The 7,496-nt window shown below is 48.3% G+C and overlaps 1 pseudogene; it reads left to right on the forward strand.

Annotated features, from left to right (window-relative positions):
* The first annotated feature begins 2,314 nt into the window (after nt 1–2,314).
* LOC138998078 (ubiquilin-4 pseudogene) lies at nt 2,315–4,285 on the forward strand (annotated as a pseudogene).
* Nucleotides 4,286–7,496: the final 3,211 nt, after the last annotated feature.

Below are 7,496 nucleotides of genomic sequence, written 5' to 3' on the forward strand. Positions count from 1 at the left end.
ATTGAAATTAGTTAATTTTTAAAACACTTAGAATGGTGCCTGGCATCCAGTAAGCATTATAAAATAAATGGGAACACACGAGTAAGTGGGCATCTAACCCAATGTGTGGAGCAGGAGAGCATTTAAGAAAACAATGTCCCAGAGCAAGTGACATAAAAAGTGAGATTCAGAATGATCAGCCTTTGCGAAGGCCCAGATGAGGTTGAGCAAAGAGATTCACAATATTGAAAAAAAGATGTAAATGTCTGGAATGGTGAGAGGTGAGAATGCAATTAGATGAACAGGGAACCGATCATGCAGGGCCTTTCAATCTGGGTTAAGTTTGAACTTTACCTTTAAGGCTCTGAGACCAATTTGCTTTTCAGAAAGATCTCCAAGGCAGCAAGTTTACAGAGGACCACATTGGAACCACAGTGAGGAAGTTTTTGTGGTGCTCCAAATAGGACATGTGGGGAAGTGAGCAGATCTAAAGATATTTAGAAAGTTGAATCAATTTGCAGGTGGTTAAGGATGTGGAGGCAGGAGTGTACCTGTATAGCAACTTGTATGATGTGCTTGGAGTTGAGCCTCACAGTCAGCCAGCCTGAGGGTTGATCCCACACATGAATGGGCCAACAGCAATCGAGACCCAGTTACAACAGAGCCCACATAATCCACACAAGGGACATTCACAGAGTATCCAGCTCAGGAGATCAAGGAGACTGCACCACTGGGTTCCACAGGACACTTATTACACAATGCCACGCCACAAAGACTGGGAGGCAAAGAAACAATCCCCAATTGTAAGAAAAGATCCCCAGAAAAAGAGCTAAATGAAATGGAGGCATGCAATTTATCAGATATAGAGTTCAAAGTAATGGTTATAGGAATTCTCAAGGAACTTAGTGAGAATTAAAGGAACTTAGTAGGAACTACAACAGCATGAAAAAGAAAATAGAAACCATGAACAAGAACCAGTAGGAAATGAAGAATAACATATCTGACATCAAAAATACACTGGAAGGAATAAATGTATGTTGAATGAAATGGAGGATCAAATCAGTAACTTGGAAGAAAAGGTGGAAAAAGAACACCCAAGTAAAGCAGCAACAAGAAAAAAGAATTAAAAAGCAGGAGGGAACTTTGGGATAACATAAAACATAATGACATCCACATCATAGGGGTATCAGAAGGAGAAAAAAGTAAGCAAGGAATAGAGAAACCTATTTAAAGAAATAATGATAGAAAACTTTCCCTAACCTGGTAAAGGAAAAAAATCACACAAGTTCAGAAAGCACAGAGAGTTCCAAGCAAGATGAACACAAAGAGACCCACACTAAGACACATCATAATTAAAATGACAAACATTAAAAACAAGAATCTTAAAGACATTAAGAGAGAGACAGAAAGTTACCTACAAGGGAATTCCCATTAGACTGTCAGCTGATTTCTCATCAGAAACACTTCAGGCCAGAGGTATTGGCATGAAATATTCAAAGTAATGAAAAGCAAGGATCTGAGTCCAAGACTACTCTATCCAGCAAGGCTACCATTCAAAACTGAAGGGGAAATAAAGAGCTTCCAAGACAAAAGAAAAGGCTAAAGAAGTACACGACCAGCATTGCAAGAAATGTTAAAAGGAATGCTTTAAGAAGAAATCAAGAAAGAGAAGGAGAGGAACATAGGTATATAGGGGGAAATGGCAATAAGTAAGTACTTATCCTGTATAATAAAACCCTAATATGCAAATCAACCGAACAGTGGGATGACCAGTTGCTATAACATGCATTGACCACCAGGGGGCACACGCTCAACACAGAAGCTGCCCCCTGGTGGTCAGTGCGCTCCCACAGGGGGAGCACCACTCAGTGAGAAGCTGGGCTCCTGGCTGGTGAGCGCAGCGACAGTGGTGGGAGCCTCTCCTGCCTTTGCAGCAGCACTAAGGAGCAGTGAGCCCGGCTTCTGGCTGAGCAGTAAGAAACAAGGGTCCCGGACTGCGAGAGGGACCCCCCCCCCCCCCCAGTGCATGAATTCCGTGCACTGGGCCTCTAGTCAATAATAACCTTAAACATAAATGGATTAAATGATCCAATCAAAAGACAGAGGCTAGCTGGGTGGATAAGAAAACATACCCCATATGTATGCTGTCTACAGGAGACCCAACACAGAGCAAAGATACACACAGGCTGGAAGTAAAAGGATGCAAATGGAAATGAAAAAAAAAGCTGGGGTAGCAATACTCATATCTGACAAAATAGACTTCAAAAAAGTCATAAAAGAGACAGAGAAGGGGGGGCCAGGGCGTGCTGGCAGGCAGCAGGGTAGTGGCGGCAGCATGGCAGAGCCGAGCAGGGCTGAGACGAGGGCCCCCATTTGGGTAACCGTCAAGACCCCCAAGGACAAGGAGGAAATTGTGATCGGTCATCGTGCCTCAGTCAAGGAGTTCAGAGAGGAAATCCCCCGGGAGGTTTAAGGCTCAGCAGGACCAGCTGGTCCTGACTTCACAGGCAAGATCCTCAAGGATGGGACACACTGAGCCAGCACAGAATCGAGGCTGGGCTTTCTGTCCATCTGGTCACTCCAGATCCAGCTGCTGCCTCTGCTTCTCCCCCCTCTACTCCAGAACCTGCCTCAGCACCTCCACCACGCTGTTTCACCTGCCACCCCTGCCCAGCCCCCCACCTCTGGCAGTGCCACTTTGGAAGCTGGCAGTGGGAGCAGGGGGAGCAGTGGGGGAGGACCCTCCCCAGGGACCCTCCCAATGCTACCACATCCATGCGCTCTAGCTATGGGGGCATCCTAGGCCTGGGCGGCCTGGTCTGGGCTCCGCCAACTTCATGAAGCTGCAGCAACAGACGCAGAGGCAAGTGATGTCAATCCTGAGATGCAGTCACAGATCATGGAGAACCCCCTGGTCCAGGACATGATGTCTAACCCTGACCTGATGGGCCACATGATCATGGCCAACCCCCAGATGCAGCAGCTGAGGGAGCGGAACCCTGAGATCAGCCACATGCTCAACAACCCGGAGCTCATGAGGCAGGCGATGGAGCTCGAAATCCAGTCATGATGCAGAAGATGATGCAGAACCAGGACCAGGCCCTCAGCAACCTGGGGAGCATCCCTGGAGGGTATAGCGCCCTCTGCCGCATGTACACTGACATCCAGGAGCCCAAGTTCAGTGCCGCCCGGAAACAGTTTGGCAAAGACCCCTTCTCTTCCCTGGCCGGGAACTCTGACAGCTCATCTTCCCAGCCTGTGCGGACTGAGAATCGAGAGCCCCTCCCAAACCCCTGGAGCCCCCAACCCCCACCCCCAGGCCCCCAGGTCCGGTGGGGAGGGCACCAGAGGATCCGGGACCAGCCAGGTGCACCCGACAGTCTCGAACCCCTTCGGGATCAATGCGGCCAGCCTGGGGTCAGGGATGTTCAACAGCCCGGAAGTGCAGGCCCTGCTCCAGATCTCAGAGAGCCCCCAGCTGATGCAGACCATGATCTCTGCCCCCACGCGCAGCATGATGCAGACACTTGCCCAGAACCCTGACTTTGCCGCTCAGTTGATGGTGAACGTGCCGCACTTCGCGGGGAAACCCCAGCTTCAGGAGCAGCTCCGCCTGCAGCTCCCAGGCTTCCTGCAGCAGAGGCAGAACCCAGAGCCACTCTCCCTCCTTCCAATCCCCGTGCCATGCAGGCGCTGCTGCAGACCCAGCAGGGATTGCAGACCTTGCAAACTGAGCCCTCCCCTTTCCCCCCCTCCCCCGGAGGGGCGTGGGGCTGATACCCAGCCTTGGCTCCTTCGGGATGTCCCGGACCCTCGCACCCTCAGCAAGCAGCAATGCCGGGCCTGCACCCGAGGCCCCCAGGTCCTCACCGGCCCCACCAGCCACTTCTCCCACAGGGGCTTCCAGCGCTCAGCAGCAGCTCATGCAGCGGATGACCCAGCTTTGGGCAGGAAGTGGAAACTCACAGGTGCAGACCCCAGAAGTGAGATTCCAGCCGCAGCTAGATCAGCTCAATGCCATGGGCTTCATCAATGGCACCTGCAGGCACTGATTGCCACAGGAGGGGACACCAATGCGGCCACTGAGAGACTCCGGGCTCTGGGCTCTCCTAATCCTGTGGCCGTGCCTCCTGCTTCTCCCTTCCCTGGATGCCACCTCTGGCTCCTGTCAGCGCCTTCCCTCTGCAGCTGTCAGCCCTGTCTTCCTGTCCTCTCCAGACACGGGGTAGCTTTAGAGGCGTGGACCCCAGCCCTGCAGCTCTGCTTCTACATCTCTTCCAGAATCTTCTCTCCTGCTCCTGCTTGAGCAGAACTATTTAACGGTCTTCACAGTTTTGTTGGTTGGCCCCACAACCGCCTTTGCAATCTTCAAACTTCTCAGTGGCAGCACAGAATTGAAGGAGGAACCGACTCTGGTTTATTGGAACATGGTCTTTCACCTGTACCACTAGGGTTTTGCTGGTCTCGTGTTTACTTTTGGTAACTCTCCTCTCTTTCCCCATCCCCTCTCACCTCCAGCCTAACCAGTGCTAGAACTTCATCTTCGGGAGGAGGGGCAGGTGAAGCAGGCTGAGATTTTCCATCTCCCCCCTGAAGTGCTTTTCCATGGGGTCTGTTGGGACCCCAGGGGAGGAAGATGCCTGTTCTTCCAGTCTGAAGGAGGAGCTAAGACACAGTCGTTTGAACTAGGAATTAACCAACAGAGACTGGTGCCAGGAGAAGGGCATGAGATTTCTGGAGGAGGGAATGGGCAAAACAGCCTGAGGAAAAGGCTTGGAAGGTAAACAGACAGGAAGTGGAAGCACTAATTGCTCTATTAGGCAGGAGAGTCCTGGTGCCGGCCAGGCAGAGGAGACTTGGAGATGCTAATGGAGCTTGCGTTGAAAGGGGCTCAATGAAGCTAAGAGAGATGGCTCGCAAGGGGCCATATTGGCTCCATCTCCTCAAACACACATGCTTATGTACACACACACACATTTCCATGAACCCAGGACCTGCCTGTGTCCCCAGGTACCAGTGATTTGAGCCCCCCTCAAAAGACATGAAGTGGATTGGGTTCTGGTTCAGCAGTGGGTGTGTGTGGTGGTGGGGTGCATGTGGGTTGAGGGGAAGTGGATTCTTTGCTGATTTCTGGTTCAGAGCTCCCCCTACCAGAGAAATAGGCAAACGGACTAGTCCAGGGCCGGAATATGTACAGCCCAGGGAGCCACGTTCCTTGGGCCTCTGGATGCTGTGGATGCTCCTTCTACCAAGGCTGTGACCAACACCCTTACACCCCTCTCCTGATTGCTTCAGGGAATGGTGGAGGGTCTTTTCATCTAGAGGCCCTGGCCCTGCCCTCTGAGTTCTTCACTGTTCCCTCCAGGCCAGAGAGTTCTATTGGAGACAGGAGAGGAGACTGTCAGTGCTGCCTGTGAACTGGAACTGGATGTGACTATGTTGGAGCACAGAGGAGGCTCATATCACCTGCTCTCTCTGCTACTTAGCCCAGCTGCTCGGAGGGCCCATGGCTGAGAATATGGAGGCATGAGAAACAGAATTTTCTCCAAGTGGGAAAGGGTCCCAAGCAATCCAGAGAGGATGTCTGCATGGCTCCTCTCCATCCTTCCCTCAGCTCCCACACTGGCCTTTGTAAATAAATGGTGTAGTCTTTGTAAAGAGAGAGAGAGAGAGAGAGAGAGAGAGAGAGAGAGAAGGTCAGTACATAATACTAAAGGGATCGATCCAAAAAGAAAATATAACCCTTGTAAGTATATATGCACCCAATATAGGAGCACCTACACATAAAAAAAAAAACCCTCTTGGAGGACTTTAAGGAAGAGATTGACAGCAATACAAACAGAGTATTAACATCCCACTGATATCACTGAATAAATCTTCTATACAAAAAAATCAACAAGGAAACAGAGGCCTTAAACAACACACTAGATGAGACGGCTTTAACTGATATTTACAGGACACTTCATTCCAAAGCTGCAGAATATACATTCTTCTCAAGTGCATATGGAACCTTCTCAAAGACAGATCACATGTTAGGACACAAAATCAGTATGAACAAATTCAGGAAGATTGAAATCATATCAAAAAGCTTCTGAAATCACAATGGCATGAAACTAAAAATCAATTACATTTAAAAACTCAAAAACATTGAAACACATGGAGGCTAAATAGCATGCTAGTAAACAATGAACGGGTTACCAATGAGATCAAGTAAGAAATCAAAAACTTCCTAGAAAGAAATGAAAATGAACACACAACAACCCAAAATCTATGGGGCACAGCAAAAGCAGTCCTGAGAGGGAAGTTCATAGCATTAGAGTCCTACCTCAAGAAACAAGAGAGATGCTCAAATAAACAATGTAACCCTACACCTAAAAGAATTAGAAAGAGAAAAGCAGCCCCGGCCAAATAGCTCAGTTGGTTAGAGCATTGTCTCAATATGCCAAGGTTGTGGGTTCGATCCCCAGTCAGGTTACATACAAGATCAACCAATAAATGTATGGATGAGTAGAACAACAAACCGATGTTTCTATCTCTCTCCCCATTCTTCCCTTCCTTCCTTCCTCTCTAAAATCAATCAATAGCAATTAAAAAGGAAGGAAGGATGGAAGGAAACAACAGGAAATCCCAGAGTAAGTAGAAGGAAGGAAATAATAAAGATCAGAGTGGAAATAAATGACATAGAGACTAAAAACACAATACAAATGATCAGTGAAACTAAGAGCTGGTTCTTTGAAAAGATTGACAAACCTTTAGCCAGATTCATCAAGAAACAAAAAGAAGGCCTGGGAGGTGTGGCTTGATGGTTGAACATCAACCCAGGAAGCAAGAGGTCACGATTTAATTCCCAGTCAAGACACATGCCTAGGTTTCTCTATCATCAATGTTTCTATCTCCCTATCCCTCTCCCTCCCTCTCTCTCTAAAAATCAATAAAAAACATATTTTTTAAAAAGAAAAGAAACAAAGAGAAGAACCTAAATAAAATCAGAAATGAAAGAGGCAAAGTACAAACTGACATCACAGAAATATAAAGGATTCACAAATCAATAAACAGCATACATCAATAAACAAAATGAAGGGTAATGATTATATCAATAGATGCAGAAAAAATTGGACAAAATCCAGAAGCGTTTCTGATAAAGACTCTCAGCAAAGTGGGAATAGAGGGATCATACCTCAACATAATAAAGACCATATATGACAAACCTACAGCCAACATCATACTCAATGGGCAAAAACTAAAAGCATTTCCCTAAGATCAGGAACATGACAGGGTTGTCAACTTTCACCACTCTCATTCAACATAGTCCTGGAAGTCCTAGCCACAGTGACCGGACAAGAAGAGATAAGAGGCACCCAAGCCCTGACCTGTTTGGCTCAGTGGATAGAGTGTCGGCCTGCGGACTGGGGGTCCCGGGTTTGATTCCGGTCAAGGGCATGTACCTTGGTTGCAGGCACATCCCCAGCGGGGGATGTGCAGGGGGCAGCTGGTCGATGTTTCTCTCTCATAGATGT

Source organism: Myotis yumanensis, unplaced genomic scaffold (genome assembly GCF_028538775.1).
Source record: "Myotis yumanensis isolate MYYU_CA2020_CCGP unplaced genomic scaffold, mMyoYum1.0.hap1 SCAF_19, whole genome shotgun sequence".
Classification (NCBI taxonomy): domain Eukaryota; kingdom Metazoa; phylum Chordata; class Mammalia; order Chiroptera; family Vespertilionidae; genus Myotis; species Myotis yumanensis.